The sequence below is a fragment of the Triturus cristatus genome, chromosome 1_1 (assembly GCF_964204655.1).
Source record: "Triturus cristatus chromosome 1_1, aTriCri1.1, whole genome shotgun sequence".
Taxonomy (NCBI): Eukaryota; Metazoa; Chordata; class Amphibia; order Caudata; family Salamandridae; genus Triturus; species Triturus cristatus.
In genome coordinates, this window is record NC_140579.1 from 360,423,937 (window position 1) to 360,450,312 (window position 26,376).

General features: G+C 47.3%; 1 long non-coding RNA gene across 1 annotated transcript in view; it reads left to right on the plus strand.

The window, feature by feature from the left end:
• Positions 1–2,582: 2,582 nt before the first annotated feature.
• LOC146870211 (uncharacterized) overlaps positions 2,583–26,376 on the plus strand; it is a 116,837-nt gene continuing 93,043 nt past the window's right edge. Inside the window, exon 1 of the long non-coding RNA XR_014959357.1 lies at positions 2,583–2,677. This is a non-coding gene — a long non-coding RNA (uncharacterized LOC146870211). The remainder of the gene's footprint in view (positions 2,678–26,376) is intronic.

Here is a 26,376-nt window from a genome sequence, read left to right on the forward strand (position 1 = left end):
AGAAACATTTTACTGCAGAATACATTCCAAAATTCTCTCATAATACCGTTGCATTAAATTCACTTGCTTTCATGGTTTATTCAAGCACTATAACCAACACATTGTATAAATGATATTCTGAGACAGTTGGGATGTCCTTGGTTGGTTTACCGCATGGTGAGGAGATCTGGGAACGCTCACGATCTCTGAGTGAAAAGCTTACAATTCTTTTGTATGGTATATCCAATCCTGCTTCCTAGGAGTATTTTATTTTCCCAAATGTGTTCCAGTAATTTATTTTTTATGCAGTTTATGAATTTTGTACAGCAGCCTCATGCAAGCTGAGTTGCTTCCAAGTGTGTGGGTGGATGGGGCTTATGATTGAGCACTCTGAAATTGCATCTGGAAGGAGTGTGAGTTTCACCTAGTTCCTCTCACTGGGCCATGAGGGTGTTCAGAAAACATGCTCATGAAAGTAACAGAATATGTTATGAAGTTGGTCGTGGTAGGATTATTTGTAAGACACATATACTGGAAAGAAGCATTCACCGCTTACAAATTCGATATGATTCAAAAACGGAATTCAATTCCATCAAGTATGCAGGCAGTAAATGCAATATAACATCAACGCATTAATGACTGGCATTAGAGTTGCTCCACATAAAGGTAGTGCATTCAGTATTTACAGTGCTCTTATCGTGAACAGGAGGAAGGGTAGGGTCAATGGTAGTGAATCGGTGAGTGAGGGACAGGGTAAAGGTATAGTGACATATATACATTTGTAGTTACAAAGAACTGGACCTTTCCTACCTAACATAGGTCAGTTGTTCCCATGTTTACACATAGCTCAAAAGTACAAATTGTTTCAATTATTCTGTTCTTTGAGCTTGCAGAGAGGTGGTAAATTATCTACGTTTCGACCCCTAGTCTAAGATGGTGATTGGCTCCTCATGGTGGGGTCTTCGTCAGGATCAGGCTAGGAAGAGCACCTATAGATAAAATGAGTTGGGTCAGTGTGGTGGCAATTTATTAAAAGGAGGTGAATGCTAATATAGGTGAAGAGACTTTCACCTGTTAGTGTAGGGAAGGACGGTCAACGTTCGTTCCCTCGTGGGCTTTCAAGTAGCTCCGGGATATTAGGACAGAGATGGCTAGTGGGGTAGTGATTCTCCCACAGCAAAGCTTTAGTCAGTATCAGGATCTGATGGTGGAAGGAGACAGAGTCCAATGGTAGTGAATCAAGTTGAAACATTGTTCTAGAAAACGCGTTGTCTCAAAAGAAGCATGGGAAAACATGGGCAGTGGTAGGTGTAATGACAAACATTTTAATTTTTTTTAAAAAGGGACGCAGTATGTGCGTGATCGCTTAATGAGTAATGGCTGTGACGGGGTAACAAGATTGGCGGACTGCTCGATCTTATTAGTGAAAAAAGGGAAAATCGGTAAAGAACGAGATATCATATGGGTTATCATATTGTTTGCGGTATGGTCAATACCGGCATAACAAAAGTGCGCTAAATATCCATGCGGGCTGAACGTATCAGGCAGTGAGCGTGAGCATTATTGAGCCATGGGGACGTCCGTGCGGGCTACAATAATGGCAGTGTTAGATGCAATAACAAACATTTAAAAAGTGACGCCGTATGTGCGTGATCGCTTAATGAGTGATGACTGTGACGCGGTCACAAGATAGGCGGACCGCTCGATCCTTATAGTGGAATAAAGGGAAAATCGGTAACGAATGGTAGTAAACAAAACAAGATATCATATTGGGAAACCCGTGCGGGTTATCATATTGTTTGCGGTATGGTCAAAGCCGGCATAACAAAAGTGCGCATAATATCCATGCGGGCTGAACGTATCAGGCAGTGAGCGTGTGCATTACTGCGCGCTGGGGGACGTCCGTGCGGGCTACAATAATGGTGGTGGTCTGATGTCGCTTACCTCCTTCTGTTGGCTGTAACGCTCACGAATGAGCCAGAGCAGTCGGTGCTTATATTTAACATACCCGAGTGGCTGACGCGCGTGCATCCAGCTGTGGCTGTCTTGGATGTTTTAATATGTATATGACAAATAAAAATAAAGAAGATTGCTTTGCAAAGAAAAAACATCAAGGATATGGACTGATTTAAATTATATTGTACATTTTGAGTGGTGCATCTTGTGCTGTTTTTTCACCTAAATGATAAAGCCTGAACTCCTTAGGCTTGTTTTATCCAATAATGAGCATGGACGTAAATGAAGTATTCCTGCTACCCGAGGACCTCGGTAGCAGACGATGTCATTGTTTATGATAGTCTCGTTTATTCAAAGCGGTGCCCAAAACCGGCACAGCAGCTGATCGTAAGTTTATCGAGGAAGACCTCGCCCATGTCGGTGCAAGTGCACCCTTACCGTTCACCAGTAAACAAGCAGGTTTAAGTGCAGCGAAAGGAGCTGCTCGGCAAAGGAATAATCAGCAGCTTCTTTGTTCTGGGAGGCTCCTTTTGACCTGTCCTCCTCTTCCAGTTCACGGGTGGTTTTCCCAGGCCTACGCGGCCATTTCCGCTTTGCCTCATGGGAATTGTAGTCTTTAGACATTTCGTCAGGACGCAACCCGCGCCACTGAACGAAATGGATTTCTTAATGGAATGCAAACCCTGGGATCTCTCTACCTTCCCACCAACCCACTAACCAGGACAAAACCCTGCCATAACGGGTAAGAAGAGGCTAATAGGGTTTTACTGCATGATGTACCGCTAATCGGTGTGCAGCTGTAAGGGGGCAGAGTGTGTGTGTAACAATTTGCCACATTTTGTAACACATCAGTAATGGATGAAACCCTGGCAGTGGAGCAACTGCTGCGTCAGGAAGAGTCTGAGCAGGGTTGACCAGGGCCAGGGTTGAAGTCTCTGGTAATAACCTAGTCCTAGTCAGAGGACCCAAGGGTTCTTAGCACTTTAAGGTGCACCAGAGAAAGCTGGATAATAAAAGAGCCAGCATTGCCTGGGTGAAGACAACAAACTATGCAGTGGCAGTCCCAGGAGATGGAAACTCTAGGTAGAAAGCAGGAAGCTCTAGGCACAGAACCAGTTGCATCTCTATGAAAATCATATATCTGGATGATATTGTTGCCCGGGAATCAGGTGATGACCTGCAGCAGTGACGCACCCGTCGGTCATCCTGAGCTTATGCTATGAAGAGCTCCCCCTTCCACCCTTTCATGGCTTTGGTCTGCATGAAGTTGCCTATCTCACACGACCCAGAGTTATGTTTTGGCTCCAGGCACCAGAGGTATATATCTGTTGCTGTCCAGTGTCAGGGCATGAGTAGTTCATCTCCTGTTGTCCAATGACAGGCATAGCTAACTCATCCAATCCTTTTTATCCAATTTCCATTCTACTGCTTGTAGTCTTGGTGTTATAATGTTGTGAAAAAATGCATGTTATGCAATGGCAAATATAAACATGACTGGATCAGCTAATCATGCCTGACATAAGAAAACTTGAGAGCTCTCTTGAATGCCTACCCACACAATTCAAAGTACATTTACTTAATGGTACAAACATTTGAGTTCTGTCATTTCTGTACCTGTTTAATCCAGATTCTGGTGGAGTAAATTTCATGGGGAACCGGTATGATCAAGATAATCTGTAATACATCTGACATAAATATGATTATTACATGCAACTAAGAGTGAGTCCAAATTAACTTTTTACATTTAATTTGAAATGGTAGAACCAATTGACTTTGGGAACCCAACAGCTCTGCAATTGCTTGCATAGTGAGTTTTTACATGCCTTTTGCACACGCAGCCTTGGCAGATGTGCACAGAGAACCTTTATTGCCGCACACAGAAGAAAACAAGCATTGGCATAGCCAATAGGTCTCGCCTTTGGGACCTTATAAGTGTTTAGCCATAGCTATTGGCGCATGTGGAAGATGGTTGCACTTGAGGCAAAAGCGCACGTAAAGCTTCAGGCACGGGACGCTTGGTACTTGTGGAGCAATGGTGCACGTAAGCTCACGTAAGACAAGTTTCATAGATCTTATTGACAGACACTCTTGTGCAGACAGAAAGGGTGTTATGCAGCTGCAGCAAAGAGTTACAGAACCAGTGTGTTTTCATAAGATAATTGTAGGACAGAAAAGAGGCGTGTTCCTGAACTACCTTCATGCATTCTGGGAGTTGTAGTCTTGATTACGTTACTGGAATTTGAATAGCGCTTCGAAACATTGGACTATCACCCATAACGCTCTTATTCTGGGCACGTTTTAGTAGTAAGGTACTCTTAAGGCCATTAGTTGTGGGCATTGCTTGCTCATCATTTGCTGTCTGTGGTTAGTCGACAGACTTAGTATTGAAGCGCCACAAGCATGTGCTGGGCGTCGGGCGGCGCTGTGGGGCAGGGCCGCGCCCCTCCCTTGGTGAATGAGTGATTTACTTGCGCAGTGTAATCTCCAGTGCCTTAGATATTGTCATTGACTTTCACTTAAAATAGACAACCTCAGTGAGAGACTGCCAGAATCCGCATGCGTCAAGAGGGTATGCCAGCTGACTTCACAGACACAGGGTGTGGAGGGGTGAGGGGGAGTAAGGACAGGGAGGGAGGGCCGGGTGTGGGAGAGCGAGAGCAGGGCGAAGAGAGAGACCGGGAAAAAGGCTAGTGAGAGAGTGGTATGGAGAGACCCTGAGACCGGATAAAGAGGCCGCAAAATGGAGGGGTAGGGGGTACTTAGAGGGAGAGAGTAGAGGCGCTGTGTAGGTTTGCATAAGAGTACAACGGGTTTGGTCTTAGGTTCTGTAGCGCTTAGTATTGAAGCACCACGAGCCTGTGCCAATAATTAGCAGCAAAATACAGCTCACTGAGCCACCCAACAATCTTTAAAAGGGGAATGCCCTGCATGCAGTAGTCACCCACAGATAGCACAAGGCTAACAGGTCTCTACCTCACTGCAAAGGCGAGCACTGTGCAGAAACACTGTGCACAAAAGTGGTCCCAGAACCTAACAATTACGTGAGCAGTAGAGTCGCTTCCACAGGTCACATCATTTAAAAAAAAATTCACACATATTGATCAGACCGAAACAGAGTTGACAGCACGAGCCCAGTATTTACTGTTTTGTGTGGATTTTGACGTGGAGGCTTGCGCGGAAACGGTGTAAGACTTATTCTCTCTGCAGTCCAGTGCCGGGCGGCAGATGGCCACGTGAACAGATCCAGGCTTGGTTAAGAGAGAACCCCAGCACTACCATTGATTTATGAGGACCCCTGCATGCCCAGAAAGGGGGCATGTTGACAGAGACAGGCACCCAATACTGTCCTTGTGCAATGTAACCAGTGGTCGAAGTGGGGGGAAAAAAGTAGGGGAAAAGAGGGAGGAAAATCAGAGGGCGGGAATAACCCGAGGATTGGATCAGTGGGCGGAGTCAGAGGAGTGGCCAGAATGAACAAAACATCCCAATTTTTAGTATTTGTTTGGCATTTCACTAACCAGTTACAGCTTATTATGTTATTTAATTCAACCAATGGACACACATGATTATTTAAGGTTTAATAGGAGTTATTGACTTTAAAATACATTCAACAAAGTGGGACATGTTTCCAATCACAGAATGTCCCAAATATGCTTAAAAGCAGAAGCACAAGCCATTTGTTTCCGAGCCATGCAGTTTTTGTTACACTCACTTCTCCTCCCTTTTTCCAACAGAGCAGTTCCAACATGAATGGCAAAATGGCAAAATATCCTAGTCTGCAAATGTTTTCTATATAATTATGGCATAGTTGATACATAACAACATCTGATACATAATCTGAAAATTTTAACTAATAAATTGTTTGTAGCTCAAATGGATCAAAATTTACAAAACAGAATGTGACTTATATTGCTGCAAATTGGACGGCCCTTCACAAAGGTTGACTGATCACCTTTCTCACTGCTGTCTTTGTATGTTACAATGGTACTAATAAGGCAACATCTTTCCAGAGACTGTTAGCATGTGTAAAATGTCAAAATAACAAAGTATCAGAAACTATACTGCATTATGCTGCAACCTTTTTTTACTACATAATTTAGTCAACACTGCAGCATAATTTTGTCCTCCTTTGCTGCATAATTCCAGTGACCCCAAAGCAGGCAGGATATGTTAAAAGTGCTTGTGCATGAAGCAGAGAGACTGTGAAGTTTGCAAACTTAGTTTGGTGTGTCTGCAAATCCGGCATTGCTGATCCCTGGTGAGTTATAGCTACTACTGCTGAAACAAGGCCAATGGAGGTACTAATGGATGAGATGGTCTGGCCTCAAGGGCAGGGCTGGCTTTAGCGCTGGTGGCGCCCTGTGCAACAATGTTTGTTGGTGCCCCCCAATGACCACCTCCGCCATAGATTCCCTCACTACCACCCTTTAACAGTGCCCCCTCAAGTCTCCATAACTACACTCTCTCTCAGATGCATTTAATTTGATTTATAGCACCGCTCATACTATGTAGGGTGTCAGACCACTATACATCACACACATCACACAGAGACAATCAATTATACGTGTGTACATCACTATATAGGAAATGTTACATAAGGCAAAGGACTACAATGTGTAGGAGCCACATGACAACCATGCTGGTAGGCAATGCAGTTTAATAGTGATTGGTCTGGAGAAACACAAATTGAGAATTTAAAACGTAATACCATGGTTGATTTATACCTTGCGGTTGGCATGCAGTTCTTATATGACAGTTAGTAGCTCATGTTAGGATTTTAACTTATAAACTGCATGGAATAAAAGGATCTCTCTGACAAAAGAAATGACCCACTGACCTATTTACATTATGTGCAGTTTGTGATCTGCATGGTGGGGAACAGCCATTACAACGCGGTTTTTACCACGTGCAGCTTTTACATCGCATGCGTTACAACGCATGCGATGTTACAACGCAATGCCATTACAACGCAAGTCTTTACATCGACTTGCGCTAGATGGCGTGCTAACATTACAAATAGTGTAGTTTACTATCCTAACACCTTCCCTACTGTTACGTGGACTGGAGTTGGAATAGTAAATTACACTTTTCTACACTTTTCTAAAGTTAGCACGCTATCTAGTGCAAGTCGATGTAAAGACTTGCGTTGTAATGGCGTTGTAATGGCATAGCGTTGTAACGCATGCGATGTAACTGCACACGTTGTAATGACACGCATTGTAATGTCATACATCCCTGCATGGTACATGTTCTTTGCAGCAGGCACATTAATCCTCTGCGCTACCTTTCCATGAGTCAAAACTTCAGGTAGACAAAACTCTGATCTCTCTCTAGGAAGAACATTAATCACCAGCGTTATCATGACATTTTTATTGTTTCTGAAAATTGCTGGAGGCCAGGAAGGAGGCAGCAATTGCTTTTAGAACCATAGTATACTTGCAAACAGGATGGCCCCACCCAAAGTCAGTGCCCGGAGCGGTCACACCGGTCGCACCGCCCTAGAGCCGGCCCTTCTCAAGGGTCCTGGGACCTCAGTGACAGAGTCGCTATTGCTCTAGGGTGTGCTGCTTCATAGGCAAGACTGGAGGTGAACTTTAGTATGGATTGTGGTGGACAGGCATCAAGGTTAACCTTCACTTGCCACCGCCAGGGACAACCTGCTTGTGCTAAGACACCAGGGCTTCTAAGGTCTAGCGGGGCAATCTATGGCCTAGCACAGGAATGTGCTCCCTGATGGAGAGTGGTCTGGGGGACTGGCCACGAAGGCCGAACCTGGATCCGAAGTTCCAAATTCGGCAGCTCTGACCTGTCAGGTCCCCACAAATCTTACCTTCAACTTGTGGAGAGATCCAACGGGGACGACGTGGACAACCACCTCCTGCACCCTTTTCCACCCGGAAAGATTGAATACCACTAACCAGGTTAAAAGAGGGGACCGGGGGAGGTTGCCAAGGAAGGGTGAGGGTACGACGGTGGTTGACGTGGTGGGGCACTCTCTGTGGTTCTCGGGATCGTGTGTCGGTACCGCCTAAGGGCGAGAGTAGGGGAAGGATTACCAACTGTGCTAATCAAGGGAAACGAACACAAGTAACACCAGACATGAACCCCAAATCGTCACCTGGAATGGAGTGCGTTTGTGATGGCGCTGCAGGAGGAGGAGGTTCCGAATCTCTGCACTGTTTTACACGTTGGGGAGGTGCAAGGCCTTTTGTTGATTGGAATGGCAGCACGCGGTGATTGCGCTCCTGCGCTAGCGTGAGGGGCAAGGCAAGCCTGAATTTGTGGCGCCGCACGAGTCATGAGGGAAGGTTCAAAGCGCTCCTGCGCTGACCAGAGGGGCAAAGCAAAGCGCGACTTCGTGCCGTCGCACGAGTCGCGAGGAAAGGTTCAAAGCGCTCCTGCGCTGACCAGAGGGGCAAAGCAAAGCGCGACTTCCTGCCGTCGCACAAGTCGCGAGGGAAGGTTCAAAGCGCTCCTGCGCAGATCAGAGGGGCAAAGCAAAGCGCGACTTCGTGCCGTCGCACGAGTCGCGATGAAAGGCTGAAAGCGCTCCTGCGCTGATCGGGGGAAAACAAGGAAGCGCGACTCCGTGCAAGGTGCACGAGTCACGGACTCTGAAGAACTTTGGGCGCCCTTGCGCGGTCCGGACAGCGAGTCCGGTTGCTGGTGGAGCCTTCGCGTACGCTCCTGCGTGCCTGCGAAGCTCCGTGGCAAAATACGAAGCGCCGATGCGGGCGTCTTCTGTCTTCATATCTGGATCTTACCGGAAGTGCCGGCCGGCAGATGACGATTGCCTCTCCAACAGCTAGAAGGCTAACCAGCTATGCGGACTTCCGTGGGAGGAGTCCTGTCCTGCCTGGGGAACTCCTCGCTCTAACCACCAGGAAACGGGAAAACTAGCGGGACAAGACAGCACCCACCCTTAAAGCAGGCCAACCCGGTGGTCATATAGGGGTCACAGGACGGGGTTTCTGAGGTTGCCGGGCATGAAAAGCGCGAACTAAGGCAGGCGCATTACGGACATGGGACAGGGGCTCCCAGGATCGTTCTTCTGGGCCGTACCCCTTCCAGTCCACTAGGTAAAAGAGTTTACCCCTTGTTCTGTGGGAATCAAGGATGGCTCGAACCTCGTATTCCACGTGGTCATCCACTGGAATAGGAGGAGGGGGCTCAGCTGTTACGCCGTCAGGATTTGCCGGACGTAAGAGAGAGACGTGAAAGACAGGGTGGATCTTCATGTGTGCAGGCAGCGTAAGCTTCATGGACACCCTGTTAATGACTCGAGCTATGGGATATGGACCTATGTATCGTGGCAATAGCTTCTTGGGCCCATGTGTGTTGAGGTTCTTAATGGACACCCATACCTTATCCCCTTCCACGTATGCAGGTTCGGGTTGTCTATGTTTGTCTGTGTGATGCTTGTATAGTTCTTTGGCTTTGGCTAGCTCGAAACGGGCTTGCTGCCAAATGGAGCGGAGCAAGGCATGATAGTCCTGTATGGTGGGTATACCACAGACCTGGGTCTCCTCCCAGGGAGTCGTTCTAGGATGTAGGCCTTGGAGACAATAAAACGGTGATACCCCAGTGGCTGCATGTTTGTTGTTGTTATAGTCATATTCCACTATCCATAATACTTCGGACCATTCTTTTTCAATGGAAAGCAGTAAGCAGCGGAGGTATTGTTCCATGGTACGATTCGTTCTCTCTGCCTGCCCGTCGGTTTGGGGATGGTAGGAGGATGACAAGCGTGCTTCCATGTGCAGGAGAGAGCAGACTTCCGTCCAGAACCTGGACACAAATTGAGTTCCTCTGTCTGTTATTAGCACTGACGGGATTCCATGAAGCCGTACCACATTCTGCATAAAGATACTAGCCAATTCCGCAGCTGAGGGTAGTTGTTTTAGTGGCACGAAATGCGCCATTTCCGTGAGATGATCCACGATCGTAAGGATGGTGGTGTATCCCGTTGTGGTTTTGGGGAGTTCCACCACCAAGTCCATCGAGACGGTGTGCCATGGGCATGGGGGAACAGGAATGGGATGCAGTAGCTCTACTACGGTTTGGGAGGGTGTCTTCCCCTGAGCGCAGACGGTGCAGCATGCCACGTAGGCTTGTGTGTCAGGATTCAGGGTAGGCCACCAGAATCGTCTTTGCAATAGGTCCTTGGTTTTCTGGTACCCCGGGTGACCAGCTAGGGGGTGGTCATGGCACAGAAACAGTACTTGTTGCTGGTGATTAGGTAGCGGTAAGTAATAACGCCCCTCTTTGAACAGGAATCCGTCTTGTTCTGTAAGGCCTTGGATGTCACCTATCCAGTCCTGCGGGTTCTTTTGTTCCAGATCATGGTGCAGTTGCGATAGGAAAGTGAAGAAGCAACGGAGTGGGATAACGGGTACTGGTTTCGTGTCGTGTGCTTGGTCTTCGGTTTCTTCCAGTCTAGAAAAGGCGTCGGCTTTGGTGTTCTCCCTTCCGGGTCGGTAGGTGATCTGGAAATCATACTCGTTGAAGAATAGTGTCCATCGTAGCTGTCTCACCGTTAGGGCTCTGGCTGAACGGAGGAACCGTAGGTTTCTGTGATCGGTGAAGATAGTCACCGTGTGTTTGGCGTCTTTTAGGTAGTGCTGCCATTCCTCGAATGCAGTTTTGATGGCCAGGAGCTCTCTATCCCCGACGGAGTAGTTGCATTCTGCTGGTTGTAGTTTCCTGGAGTAGTAGGCCACCGGGTGGAGTAAATCGGTTTCAGTGTCTCTTTGTGACAATACTCCCCCTAGCGCACTTTGTGAGGCATCCGCCTCTACTATGAAGGGACGAGTAGGGTCGGGGTGCCGCAATACCGGAGCCGAGCTAAACCTGGTCTTTAGTTCTCGAAACGCCTGTTCTGCCGTGGCGTTCCATAGGAAGCGTGTCCCTTTACGTAATAAGCACGTGATGGGGGTGACAATCCGGGAGAAACCCGCAATGAAGCAGCGGTAGTAGTTTGCGAATCCAAGGAACCTTTGGACTTGTTTCACTGAGCTCGGCGACGGCCATTGTAATATGGCATCAACTTTTTTGGAGTCCATCTGGACGCCTCCTGGTGTTAAGATATGCCCCAGGAACTCCACTGTCGTGGTGTGGAACACACTTTTCTCTAGCTTCACGTACAGCCCATGTCGCTGTAATTGTTGGAGTATAGCTCGCACATGTTGGATGTGCTCCTTCATGCTTGCGGAGTAGATCAGTATATCATCGATATACACGATGCAGAACTGGTCGATGTATTCCCTCAACACCTCATCGATAAAATATTGAAAGGCGGCTGGGGCGTTGCAGAGCCCGAACTGCATGACACGATACTCGAATAACCCATACCGCATTCTGAAGGCGGTTTTCCACTCATCCCCCTCACGGACTCTGACAAGATGATAGGCCCCACGCAAGTCCAATTTTGTATAGATGGCAGCACTTTTCACTTGATCCAGTAGATCGGGAATCAATGGCAGAGGGTACCTGTTCTTGATTGTTATGGCGTTTATCGCCCTAAAGTCTATACACGTGCGTAGGTCGCCTTCTTTCTTAGCCACAAAGAAGAGGGGGGAAGAGACGGGAGATTTGGAATGGCGAATAAACCCGTTCTGTAGGTACTGGTTGAGATAGATACGGAGGCGCTCGTTTTCCTTCTCTGTGAGGGAGTAGACACGGCTGCATGGGAGCGTGGAACCAGGAATAATATTGATTCTGCAGTCGAAGTGTCGATGCGGGGGAAGTGTGTTGGCACCTTTTTCGTCGAATACTTGAGCCAGGTCCTTGTATTCCTCGGGTACTGCCTCATGTGCGACCATACCCAACCCGTCCCGTGGCAGCGTACAGGCTTGGACCGTCCTCGTGGAAGCTTCCCCACCGAGGGGTAACAGGAACGGATACAGTGGATGGATTCTAACACGGTGTTTCCGGTTGCCCAGTTAATAAGGGGGTTGTGTTGGATCAACCAGGGAAGGCCTAATATGAGCCTGAACTGGGGAGCATCAATGATATCAAAGGCGATGGTTTCCGTGTGCTGGTTTTCCAGCACCATTTTCAAGTCTTCCGTTTGATATCGGATTAGTCCTGAGGTCAAGTCCGTGCCGTCCACCGCCTGGACGGCTTTGGATTTTTTTTTTGTTCGGTTCTTCATGCCCAGGCCGGTCATGTACTGGGCGTCGATGAAATTCTCGGTTGCTCCCGAGTTGATTAAGGCTATGACGTGCCAAAACGATCCCGTCGAAGAATGCAAGGTCACAGGCACGCCCATGTGATGAAGATCGGCACAGACGGTAGGGGTCTGTTCTTTCTCGGCTAGTAGTCCCAGTAGACAGACCCCGTTCGCTACTGGGTGGTCCCATTTCCCAACCCTTCTCCTCGGGTGATCGGGAGAACGTACGGATTCCTCTCTCTCGACAGGCGGGGTTTTGCAGGGCAGTCCCGAACGAAATGACCATTCTTGCCGCAATACAGGCAAAGATTCTGCTTCCGCCTTTTTTCCTTTTCTTCTTTGGTTAAGGGGGCACGGACACCTCCGATCTGCATGGGCTCGGGGGCCTCACGGGGTTTAACCGTGTCTCTATACACGGAGATTCTGACTTCACCTCCCTTGGTCTTTTCGGTTCTTCGCTCTTGTAAGCGATAGTTCTGTCTGACCACCATATCAATAAACAGTCCTATCTCGTTTGGTGGATCTGTCATTTGGGAAATAAGGTCTTTTAACTCATCCCGTAAACCCCTATAGAACACTGACACTTGTTTGGATTCCGGCCAACGGGCTTCCACCACCAGACGTGTGAAAGTAGTAATGTAGTGCAACAAATCCGTGTTGCCCTGCTTTAGATTGAGCAACTCGTTGTCTGCGGCTTCCACGAACGTATGGCGGGCAAACATACGTCGCATGGTCTCCTTAAACACCGGAAAGTTGTATAGCAGAGGTTCGTAGTTTTCCACCAACGGGATAGACCATTGAGCGGCGTCGCCTCCTAGATATGAGAGAGAAAACGCAACCTTGGAGGCGTCATCTGGAAAAGCAGTTGCTCTGGCCATGAAATGCAGATGGCATTAAGGAATATACTGTATTTTGCGCTGTCGCCATAGAAGCGTTCCGGTGCCGCCAGCTGCACCGCGGGCTGAGCTATCACCTGTACGGGTGGGGAAGCATTCGTGGGAGCTGCCGAAGGACCCCCCGGGTTAAACAAAGGAGGCCTCAACACTCCCTCTTGCCTCGGTCGATACGTATGTGAGGGACCCCAAGGCCCTGTGGTTCCCGCGTCCACCCGTCCTTGTAAGGTGGTTATGTTGTGTCATAGGTCACGGTTCTCAGCTTGAATAGTCACAAGCATGGCAGCTATGTCCTGCAAGGTGACATCGGGGTTGTCCATGTCGTCTGGGTGGGATGTGTAACCTGGGCTTCGTATTCTGTCAGGTCCCCACAAATCTTACCTTCAACTTGTGGAGAGATCCCACGGGGACGACGTGGACAACCACCTCCTGCACCCTCTTCCACCCGGAGGGATTGAATACCACTAACCAGGTTAAAAGAGGGGACCGGGGGAGGTTGCCAAGAAAGGGTGAGGGTACGGCGGTGGTTGACGTGGTGGAGCACTCTCTGTGGTTCTCGGAATCGTGTGTCGGTACCGCCTAAGGGCGAGAGTAGGGGAAGGATTACCAACTGTGCTAATCAAGGGAAACGAACACAAGTAACACCAGACATGAACCCCAAATCGTCACCTGGAATGGAGTGCGTTTGTGATGGCGCTGCAGGAGGAGGAGGTTCCGAATCTCTGCACTGTTTTACACGTTGGGGAGGTGCAAGGCCTTTTGTTGATTGGAATGGCAGCACACGGTGATTGCGCTCCTGCGCTGGCGTGAGGGGCAAGGCAAGCGCGACTTCGTGCCGTCGCACGAGTCGCGAGGGAAGATTCAAAGCGCTCCTGTGCTGACCAGAGGGGCAAAGCAAAGCGCGACTTCGTGCCGTCGCACGAGTCGCGAGGGAAGGTTCAAAGCGCTCCTGCGCTGACGAGGGGGGCAAAGCGCGACTTCGTGCCGTCGTACGAGTCGCGAGGGAAGGTTCAAAGCGCTCCTGCGTGGATCAGAGGGGCAAAGCAAAGCGCGACTTCCTGCCATCGCACGAGTCGCGAAGAAAGGCTGAAAGCGCTCCTGCGCTGATTGGGGGAAAACAAGGAAGCGCGACTCCGTGCAAGGTGCACGAGTCGCGGACTCTGAAGAACTTTGGGCACCCTTGCGCGGTCCAGACAGCGAGTCCGGTTGCTGGTGGAGCCTTCGCGTACGCTCCTGCGTGCCTGCGAAGCTCCGTGACAAAATAAGAAGCGCCGATGCGGGCGTCTTCTGTCTTCATATCTACATCTTACCGGAAGTGCCGGCCAGCGGATGACGATTGCCTCTGCAACAGCTAGAAGGCTAACCAGCTATGCGGACTTCCGTGGGAGGAGTCCTGTCCTGCCTGGGAAACTCCTCGCTCTAACCACCAGGAAACGGGGAAACAAGCGGGACATGACATGACCATAGTGCCACATCCTCTCCCCCACTGAACCCCATACTGCCCCACTGAGAAAAACTCACACTGCCTTCAACTACAACCCAATTGTGCCCCGCTATGAACACCTGGAAGCAACTCAATTGAAATTATGCATTAGACAAGAGCAATATGCTGCCTAAAAAAAAAGTACCAACATCTTGGAAAAAGCAAAGTAAAGCATGTGAAATGTAAGCAGGAACAACATGTTTACCAATCCACCCATCAATCAGGCATTACAGTACCTCCAGGATTGGTGCACTTCCCCACCGGGAAAAACAATGCTGTTCAAAGAAAAACAATAAAACAAAAGTAGCGTTTCACATGCAAACTCTGTATAGTGGCGCTAATGTTTTTGGGTGTGAATAAAATCAATCTGGCCACTTTGCGAACACTCTGTCTTGCTTTATTTCGTTTTTCATTTATTTTTTATAGTTTGAACCTTTTATTCCCGAGGCTGCACTGTGGAAAACAAAAATGTCTGAAAAAGAGGGCAAAAGTGTTTTTTCTGTATTTGGATCCATTTCACAGGGGAACAAATAAACAAAAGGAGGAAAGAGAAGGTGAAAACGTTTCTGGAAGTCACCTTTTTCAGTAGGTGAGGAGGATTGAGACAGAAAGAGGGAGAATTAGAGAAAGAAAGAGAGGAGGGCAGAAATGCACACGGCCCTTGTCTTCTCTGGGCAAGAAGGAAAAGAGTCCCTTTTCTCCTCTGCCGCCACGCCCGTCCCAATCGGCCACGAACGCGACAAGCCTTTTTTGCAGGCCTTGGCTATTTCTGCCGTCCTGGGATGGATGTTTAAAATAAACAAAGTAGGGGAACGGAATCTACTGAAAACAAGCATTTGCAATGCAATAGGTCTCGCATTTATAAGAGTTTGAGCTATTGGCATTGTAAAATTACAATGCGTTTTATTTATGTTTTGGTTTTAAAACAAATAAAAGGCATTGTCATATACAATGTCAGTAGCATAAACTCGCATAAAAGCAGTGTGTGGAGTGCAGCAGTGTGTGGAGTGCAGCAGTGTGTGGAGTGCAGCAGTGTGTGGAGTGCAGCAGTGTGTGGCGTGCAGCAGTGTGTGGAGTGCAGCAGTGTGTGGCGTGCAGCAGTGTGTGGCGTGCAGCAGTGTGCGGCGTGCAGCAGTGTGCGGCGTGCAGCAGTGTGTGGCGTGCAGCAGTGTTTCGTGTAGCAGTGTGTGGCGTGCAGCAGTCCACCCTGTGAAAATAGTGGGTGGACGCTGTGTACCCACATGTTCCCTCGACTCGTGCCCTGGGTTTGGAGGAGGTTAAGGTTTACTCCAGGGGACGGCCTTTTCCAACTTGGCTGTCTAAAGAGGCAGGTCCATCCTTCCATTGTCTGGTGGCGGCACACATGGCGAGACGGTCATTCTTCTAGTGAAGGGGATTGGTTTACCTGGCTTTGGGAGAAAGTGGTCAAAGAGAGAAGGGAGAGGTGAGAGAGAATGGATGGCTGGGTGTTAGGAGAGATGTAGTGCAAGAATGCAGAGGAAGGGAGTGGGGCCGATTTGAACATTTGAAGTACCGGGTTTTTAGAACCCAGCGGTGCAGGGGAACACACCCTAAGACTTCGGATTCTTCCTGTTTCAGACCCACAGAAACACAGAGTCTTCTAGGTGAAATCAAAGAACGTCTTTATTGGCTGCAGACCAATCACAGATATCCGAGAAGTACAACACGATGTATGTTCTCAGGAGACTGCCCCTTAACCAAAAACCAGTCTTTACTTATATACACAAAATTACGCTTTGGGGGCAACACCGCCCCTGTTTTACAAGTGGTCATTCACATATTTTAGTTTCAAAGGAACAGCAGAGCCATAATGACAATCCCACATTTCAGTTCATTAAGCATGCAGTCATTGTACCCAGCGAGGCTCAGAACCCTCATCAGATAACGGCAGACCCCAATAAAACGGGCACCACCTGCTTGTAAAACAAGCCATAAAGTAGGAAACAGAGTCATGTGTGAAAACAGCTTAGTCAGGGATCGTGTGCGAACAGGGGCTTTATGATGGGTCGAGCCCTGATGCTAATCACATTAGGCCGCGAGAAAGGAACCGGCCGGACAGGATTGACCTCGGGCAGCGTAGTCGGCTTGCACAGGTCAGAGAGAAGTCACAGAAGGTGTACGTGTCCTTTAGGCCTAGGCATGGCCTTACTGCGCAGCCTATGGGAGGGCAACCACAAAATGGCTACTGTACTAAAATGGAACCTAAAGGGTACGATATGTGGCATCGTATGCACGGTGAATTCATCAGTGAAACATGATGAAAACACTCATACATATCGCGTTGCTCATTTGCGGTTCGCTGATACCAAACTTGGCATGGTGGGACCATGCCACCTACACGGTTCCGATTTTTACAGTACCACAGACCCTCCTTTTGCCCTTACATAGGCACGAACTATACTAATCTGAGTCCAAGTCTACATTCATAAAGTCATGGAGATGTTGCTGTAGCATCATCCTATTGCTTCGATATAGGTTTCCTTACACATGATGTAACACAGAGGCTACACATTACAGGGGCACACTGTATACATAAACAGAACAGAAAAAGGATGGCTAAAATCATTCCAATGACTATTAGAATCTTCCATCCCCAAGCTGATATCAGTCCCCAGAACCACCCCATCAGTGACCAATCTCCTTTATCTACGTGAATGGATTCGGAAATCTTATGCAGTTTGGAAATGGCCTGGTAGACTGTTGGAGCGTTATCCGGTATGAAAATACAACAGCTTGATTGGATGACCTTGCATACCCCACCACGGTCTGCAAGTATGACGTCTAGAACCATACGGTTCTGCAACGTCATCAGGCGATCCGCTTGAAGCTCAGCTGTCAAGTTACCAAGGGCACCGGCCGTTACATTAACAGTGGATTCAACTACACGGGTCAGTTGTCTCAGGTTCCGACTATTGACCATTGGTCCCCAAAACGGCAAGAAACCCAGGAAAAAGTCTCCCGCTTCCTGACCGGCAGTATCTTCCTTGCTAACAACGCCTCTCACAACTCTGGTCTTGTGATAATCATAGGCGGCAGTAAATGTTGGCGGCAGCAAATTCGCAACATAACATGTGCCCGAGAAATCAGGGGGCAACCATGTATATGCTCGATCATTGCAGACAAAGTATGTACCCTTGGCAGCCAAAAACGCAGGGGAAAACTGTGATGGAAAAGTGTATGTCTCAGTACAGTTACTCTTCCCTAGCTGAGCTCTTGGATTCTGACCATTACCTTGTAGACAGAACCGACCTATGTGGGGTACGACCCAAATCGGGGATGAACTTTTGCGCTGTTTTTCACCCAAACTGATGCTATACCCAGTCGCGTTCCAGCCTACATAAGCTCGCAACTCATCCTTGAGAATAGATGTATATGCATCGATATCTCTACTCATATCTGCAACTCCCTTCATCAAGGCTTTATTATTCGAGTTAGGTCTAATGGAACGCGGTGGTCGCTGGGAGTAGGTTTCAAGCGCAAAAAGAAACATGGTCTGGAATGCCCATGATGAACCATTATAGCTGAATGGCAGTACTAGATATGGGATGCCCTTATTAATGGTGTACGGCATCGAACCACACACCCAGCAGTTTGTTGTATTCATAACTAGTTGGTGCTGGTGCAGGAGTTGAATGAACGAATTGTTTACAAATTCAGCACGTCTAGCTTGTTCGTGTTCTGGCAGAGGGTGGAAAGAGTGTTGGGAGACAGTAGGAAGAGGTGTGGGCTGTACAGTGGGTGCAAATGACACTTGGAAAGACAATAATACACAACCTACAGAAAACATCATTATGCTAGAGAGCACAAACAGACATAATACTATAAAACATTTGCTGTTCATTATTTTACATATTCTGCTCTTGAAATTTATTTCCTCGGTGGGCCTCTTCATCCTGAAAAACTCCATCCTCTAATCGTGCTGCTCGCGGCGGATGAGTATCTTCTGCTAAGGAGTACACCTGTTAGTTCAGGGAACGCCCTAGACCAACCAGAACCGTCGACCTAGCGTCTTCGGCTTGTACTCCAAAGTCTTGGCACCGCGACCCTGCAGCTGAACCCGGATGGTGGTTCGAAAAACAAAAAGTCAAAAAGTTTTTCAGTTGAGAGAGCTGCACTTGTGAAGATATCAAAGAAAAATAATTTTTATTTGTCTATAGTTCTTGGCCTCAAATTATACCTATTTCTGCCAGGCTCTGTCTGGTTTTGAAACAAGAGTTCAGGCTCTGTGGTATCCAATCGAAGTGATGGCGATATAGCTTCCTGCAGAATGTCGTCACTTTCTCGCTCTGTATTTGTCCCCTTTACACGTGCATCGCTAAAAGGCACAAAACGAGGCACAGTCTCAGCCTCGGAGTCAGCGATCCTCTCCTGGACCCACCGATCATACGGTAGGGGTAAAGGAATCCTCTTACAGTGTATGCCGTGAATCCAATTCTTTTTCCCTTTCACTCGAACTGCTGATCTTGTCGATAGCAGGACTAGGTGGGGGCCGATCCAACGGGGCTCATCATTCTTTGTACGTTGAAAATGTTTAACTAGCACCCACGTTCCAGGATTAATAGGGTGTCCTGGAGCTTCAGAGGCCTGGGGCAGAGTATCGTGAACCTGTTGGTGTAAGACACGCAATTTAGCCATCAATTCATACAGGTAATCAAGCAATACTGGATATTCGATTTTACTGAACTTTGTCGGCCTTGGCACTCCTCATACATTGGCCGGACGGCCAAACACTATCTCATATGGACTAAGTCCCACTCGCGAATGCACAGTCATTCTTGTTGATAGGAGTGCTAAGGGCAGAGCGTCAGGCCATTTAAGACCGGAGCTCGCCTGAATTTTGGCCAACTTAAGCTTCAAGGTGCCATTGTAGCACTCTACTAATCCAGCTGATTGGGGGTGATTTGCAGCGTGAAACTTTTGCTTAATGCCTAGTCCCTCACACACATTCTTCATCACTCGGCCTACAAATTCACTCCCGTTATCACTCCATACCATCCTTGGCATTCCGAACCTAGGAAAAAATTCTTTAACTAGGGCTTTAGCTGTGGATAAGGCAGTATTGTCTTTTAGGGGATATGCTTCTATCCATTTTGAAAAGGCACAAACAACAACCAGTACAAAAGGATATGATGGAGGCGCAAAATGACCAGGTGGAGTTGGGGTTCCCCTACCAGGATTGTATTTCAGACATACCATGCAATTTTTGAATACATTCTCTGCACATTTAGGGATTCCAGCATTCTGCCATACTGGAGCCAACAACTTACAAATCCCTTTCACACTGATATGTGCCATTCCATGCGCCATCGTAACCACTGGAAGCACATATGCATCAGGTAACAACCATCGTCGGTGTTCTGACAAATCAATCCAACAACCGTTTTCATCTAATTTACCCTTACTCTCTTTCCACATACTTAATTCTTTCTCTGTGGCTTCAGCTTGAAGGGACTTCACACTCTCTATCGTGTCTTCACACATTCCAACATCACCAACCCATCTTGCAGGGCCTGCAACATACATTCGGGTTGTCACATCATTTGCTGTTTCTTTCGCAGTTTCGTCAGCAAATGCATTACCACGCCCAACATCATCGGTAACCTTCTTGTGTGCGCTGCATTTCACAATCGCAACTTGTAATGGCAAGGTCAGCGACTCAAGGAGATCATTCACCAACTGACCATTCTGAATCTTAGCTCCATGCGAAGTCAGGAACCCACGTTCTTTCCACAAACGCTCAAAACTATGGGCCACACCAAAAGCGTACTGACTGTCAGTATATATGTTCACTTTCATTCCTTTCGACAACACACATGCTCTTGTGAGTGCAATTAATTCTGCTGCTTGAGCCGAATTATGTGGTATACGTGCAGTTTCAACAATCGTGTGCAGAGTCGTGACAGCATACGCAGCAGTCGTATCACCATTCGGAAGCTTGAAGCATGAACCATCCACCCATAAGGTACCATCACATTCAACCAGGGGAGTATCTTTAAGATCCACTCTCCCTTTTGATTCTTCTTCTGTTCTGAACAGACAATCATGCTGTTCAACCTCATCTGTGTCTGCTGAAATTGGCAATAATGTGGCTGGATTCAACGTATTGCACCTCTTTATGTGTACATGACTTGCTAGCAGCGTCAACTCGTAACTTGACTATCGAGCATTAGTTAAATGCTGTGTCTTGGTCCTATTTAACAATGTGTCCACTGCATGAGGAACCATTACTATCAATGTGTTATTCATCACTAGTCCAGAAGACTGTCGAATAGACGCAGCTGCTGCCGCTGTAGCTCTTAAACAACTTGGCAATGCCCTCGCTACAGGGTCCAAAATCGATGAAAAATACGCGCATGGGCGCGGTCTGTCTCCAAAAGGCTGTGTCAGTACTGACAATGCACAACCGTCCCTTTCATAAACATACAAGGTAAAAGGCTTACTATAGTCGGGGGTACCCAACACAGGAGCTGAACATAATGCCTTACGTAATTCCCAAAAACTTTTCTGACACTCTTCAGACCATGGGACAGGATTTGGTATATCTTTATATGTTAATGCTAGCAATGGTTTTGCCAATAAAGAAAAACTCGGGATCCAGTGCCTACAATATGAAGTGATGCCCAGGAAAGCACGCATTTCTCTCTTTGTCTTTGGCACGCTTAATTGTGCAATGGCTTGGATTCTTTCTGGGGTCAGCTTCCTTCCCTCCTTCGAGAAGAGATGACCTAAATAGATCACTTCTTGTTGACAATATTGCAGCTTAGAGAGAGACACTTTGTGATGGAAGGTAGACAAATGACGCAACAATGATGATGTAGCTCGTTTACAAATCTCCTCAGAATCTGCGGCGATTAGTAAATCGTCAACATACTGGATAAGGGTAGCACCTTTAGGTAAAACAAGGGCATCAAGCTGTGCTTTTAAAGCCTGACTGTATATTGATGGGCTTTCACAGTAGCCCTGTGGAGCACGTTTAAAACGGAAACTTCGACCTCCTAAACAAAAGCCAAAAATATCCCTGCTCTCCTCTGCAATCAGGATACTAAAGAAAGCATTCTTTAAATCAATTACTGAAAACCAAGCAGCGGAAGCTGGGATCATAGTCAACAAGGCGGTTATATCAGGGACCACTGGAAACTGTGGCACAACTACCTTATTGACCTCTCTAAGATCGATCACAAATCTGTAAACAGGTGGCTGCGAAGGGTCAGTACGTTTCAAAACAGGCAGAACCGGACTATTGCAAACGTTGCCTCTTGTCTCTTCAATGACATCCTTCTCAATTAAATCATAGATAATTGCTAACAACGCTTTTTCACCTTCCTTAGAGATCTTGTACTGGGGAATGCGGGGCAATTTAACATTGGCTTTTAAAGTGACAACATACGGCGGTATTTCCAAAAGGCCCACATCATTAGGGCCAGTGGCCCACAGGGCATCAGGAAGAGACGACAATTCAGCTGGTAGTTCAGTCTTTGACAAATACACGGTTGAAATCACTTCCTTACCCAGAGTAAGTTGTACTCCTGAGGGAGAACAATATAATGTTGCATGTAATCTCTTCAACAGGTCCAATCCTAACAAGTTTTCATTACATCCTGTCGTCAGGATGAGGGGTGCTTTCAGCTCACAAGGTCCAACAGAAAGGGCCATAGGACTTGAGATCGGGTTCCTAACCGGGGCGCCAGAAAAACCTACGGAAACATTCATTTCGCCAGACAAAGGCGCGCCAGGGAGTTTGGAGCGCATACTAGAACTCTTTGCAGCACCAGTGTCCAGCAGAAAGGGCTCTGTTATACCCTCTGTAGTCACCTTAACATACGGTCCGCTCTGGTCCACTGGCACTGAAACAACTCCCTCTCTCTGTCTACGGCTGTCCTAGTAATCATTCCCTTCCGTATTATCATCTTCTGCATAGTAGTCATTATTATAGTACTGCACTGTCTTGCCAGTCGCATTGGCTTGCTGATCAAAACTATTCCACGTATTTTGAGGCGGAAGAGGACGCGCGTTCTGGGGAACATTTCCACGCCCTCTACCTCTTGGGGCTTGCTGGCCACCTCTACCTCTTGCGCCATAAGCATTATTTGTGCGTTGTAACAATCTAAGACAATTATTTTTAAAGTGACCCTCCTCCTTGCAATATGAACATTGATTGGGACCGATAGGGACACGTGGTTGATAATACCCATACATTTGCTGATTATTCTGGAACTGTTGGGGTTGCTGATAGATACCCTGGGTTTGCCTATAATTATTCTGACCTGCACGTGGCGGATAAGCCTGCTGTAAAAGAACCTTCGTTTTCAACTCTTTCGTTTTCTTATCTGTTCTATCCTTTTCATCTTTCTCCCTATTTTCATAATACTGTGCAGTAGCCAGTTTTTATGCTGAAGAGGAAACGGCCCAAGAACTCTCCGAATCTTTTAATTTCTTACACAACTCTGGAAGCAAATTATGCACAAATTTATCGACAAATAACCGTTGGCCACCTTCTGTACTCATGTCCTGACCACTGTGGTCGATAAATGTTTCTTCAAACCTAGTGAAGAAATCGGACACTGTTTCATCTTTCTTCTGTTTGCACGCGGATAATTTATCCCAATTTACACGTTTTGCGGGCATTAAAGTTTTCATATAATTAATTATTCTACCAGGGAGTTCTGCTACCACGGGCTCAGGCTTGGCACCACCGACCTGTCTATTGTCCGCATTAAGGATATTATCCCATGTGTCACCTAATTCTGCAGCATGATCTGCATTACGAATCAATCCCCACAAAGGCTGTGGAACAACATTTCCGAACAACATATCTATGTCTGCCAGGTTCATGACACACGATTCTGCAGTCTGCGATAACTCCTTATAATATCCTGCAGGGTTCTTACGGGGGTCAGCCAATGTCTGTTTAAGGGCTAATACTTCAGATCGTTTCCAGGGAACATGTACCCAAACACACTGAAAATGTGGCAGAACAGGTGGAACAGCATTCGCATCACCAGGTCTCCAAACTGGAGGAACCTCACGCATCGGATATTGTCGCGCTTTTACCTGTTTCCCTTCAGGGAATTCCTGTCCAAACAACGATTGCTGACAATCCCCATTCCTGAAAGACAGCAGTGTCGCAACTGCTTTCTCAACATCAGAACCCACAATCGTACCTTTTCCAAATTCAAATCGCACTTGACACAATTCCTGCGGACATCATTATCTTCCAATTCCTCACATAGAATTTCACACATTTTCTCAAAAACGTACCGCTGTTGTGGCGCTTCCCACTGATGAAAAACATTAACAACAGATTCTACATCATACCTAGAAGGATAAACAATCCATCTACGAGCCATGCGGTCTAGTTCTTCTTTCTCTCTAGAACCAGGTATTTGACTACGTAACTGCTTACGCTGTGGACCAGGGGTCGTAGTAGACGACCCAAAGAGGGGTGATATAAGACTAGTGACTGCACTAGCTATTCGCTGTCGTGCAGAAGGAGAAGTCGAGGTAAGAACCGGGGGAAAAACAGAGGGAAGGAAAACGGGTGCAGATACAGATACAGGGGTAGCAGCAGGTAGGGCACCAAGAGAGGCAGCTGATGTGCTAGGGAAAGTCGCAAGGGGCGCAGAAGTGGTAGGTTGCAAAATCGGCGGCCCTTGGGAAGGCTGTGCTACCAGGACAGGAGCCGGCTGAGGAGGAGCTGGCGGCTGCGGGAAAGCTTGCTGCGCATTAGCTGGAGGCTGCACATTTACGGGCTGTGGAGGCGCTGTAGCATTTTGCGCATAAGGGGGTGGCGAACTTAGCAAATGGGACATTAGGGAATCTTTCTCTTTCTCTTTTGACTCATCTTGTTGAAGGGGTGGCAAAACTGGGTAACATTTATCAATGACTAGTTTGCGTTGCCTATGCAACTGCTCATCCATTCGGTCCTCTTCATTATCCTTAAACTGCAAAGCTGCTTGCATGATCGACATACCCCTCTCTCTTTTATTTTTCTTTGCTAATTTAATTTCTTTTTGTTTGGCTTCCTTTCGCCATAGGCGGAAGGAATCAAACATCGCCGGCCGGGCTTTCTACTTGAACAATTTAACTTCTAGGTTATCTAGGATCTCTGTGTCGAAACTACCATTTTGGGGCCATTTTAAAACACCATCCTTTCTGGTGTATCGGACCCATACTTCATTATACGTAATGGGGCCCACGCCATGTTTCACATAAAGCTCATAAGTTGGAGTTCCAATTGGAGGAACCGGACACGAATCCTCCAATCGGGAGTCCCTTTTACAACCAAAACAAAGCAAATTTCCAAATATACTAGAACCAGGCATCTTTGCTCACTAGTCTAGTTTCAAACTTCAAAGGATTATCGAATACGATAGTCCCGTGAATACACGAGTCCTCTGGCTTTGGCACTTGCAAGACCCAAATCAAAGCGATCCCGAAGGATACCAAAATCCCGAAGGATACCAAACAAACTGGGAGACGCTCCACTTATACTTAACTGAGGTATCGATGACTTCACCAGAAGACTCTCTCAATTGTTTCGCTCTACCAAATCGTCAAGGGTCCAAAACAGGGCGATTAATCAGGGCAGCAGTCCTTAGTAGCCATCGGGACGCGGAGAACCTCGCAGAAAAGACTTTCGGACCACGTCGACATGCAGGGGTCGATGAAGTGGCGGCCTTCCTCCAGAATTTCCACACGAAGCTCCTCACGAACCTCTGGCTTGGACCGGTACCACTGAAATCGCCCCGAGTTGGGCGCCAACTGAAGTACCGGGTTTTTAGAACCCAGCGGTGCAGGGGAACACACCCTAAGACTTCGGATTATTCCTGTTTCAGACCCACAGAAACACAGAGTCTTCTAGGTGAAATCAAAGAACGTCTTTATTGGCTGCAGACCAATCACAGATATCCGAGAAGTACAACACGATGTATGTTCTCAGGAGACTGCCCCTTAACCAAAAACCAGTCTTTACTTATATACACAAAATTACGCTTTGGGGGCAACACCGCCCCTGTTTTACAAGTGGTCATTCACATATTTTAGTCTCAAAGGAACAGCAGAGCCATAATGACAATCCCACATTTCAGTTCATTAAGCATGCAGTCATTGTACCCAGCGAGGCTCAGAACCCTCATCAGAGAACGGCAGACCCCAATAAAACGGGCACTTCCTGCTCGTAAAACAAGCCATAAAGTAGGAATCAGAGTCAGGTGTGAAAACAGCTTAGTCTGGGATCGTGTGCGAACAGGGGCTTTATGATGGGTCGAGCCCTGATGCTAATCACATTAGGCCGCGAGAAAGGAACCGGCCGGACAGGATTGACCTCGGGCAGCGTAGTCGGCTTGCACAGGTCAGAGAGAAGTCACAGAAGGTGTACGTGTCCTTTAGGCCTAGGCATGGCCTTAGTGTGCAGCCTATGTGAGGGCAACCACAAAATGGCTACTGTACTAAAATGGAACCTAAAGGGTACGATATGTGGCATTGTATGCACGGTGAATTCATCAGTGAAACATGACGAAAACACTCATACATATCGCGTTGCTCATTTGCGGTTCGCTGATACCAAACTTGGCATGGTGGGACCATGCCACCTACACGGTTCCGATTTTTACAGTACCACACATTTTTGCCAGGGCTGCTTTTAATTCCACAGTCTGGCCTCGTACTTGTCAAACTTAACATTTTCTCTGTAAATAAATATGACCCATACTTTCGAAAAATTACGATTTGGGTTGTTGGTACCTTTTCTGGGGAGAACGGTGCTATGTAGCAGATCCTCGTCCTAATGACTAATTAATAACAAAGTACATGCACCACGTAAATACATTCATCAGTATTTCATTTGAACGTATTCGAGTAGATGTATGATCTGT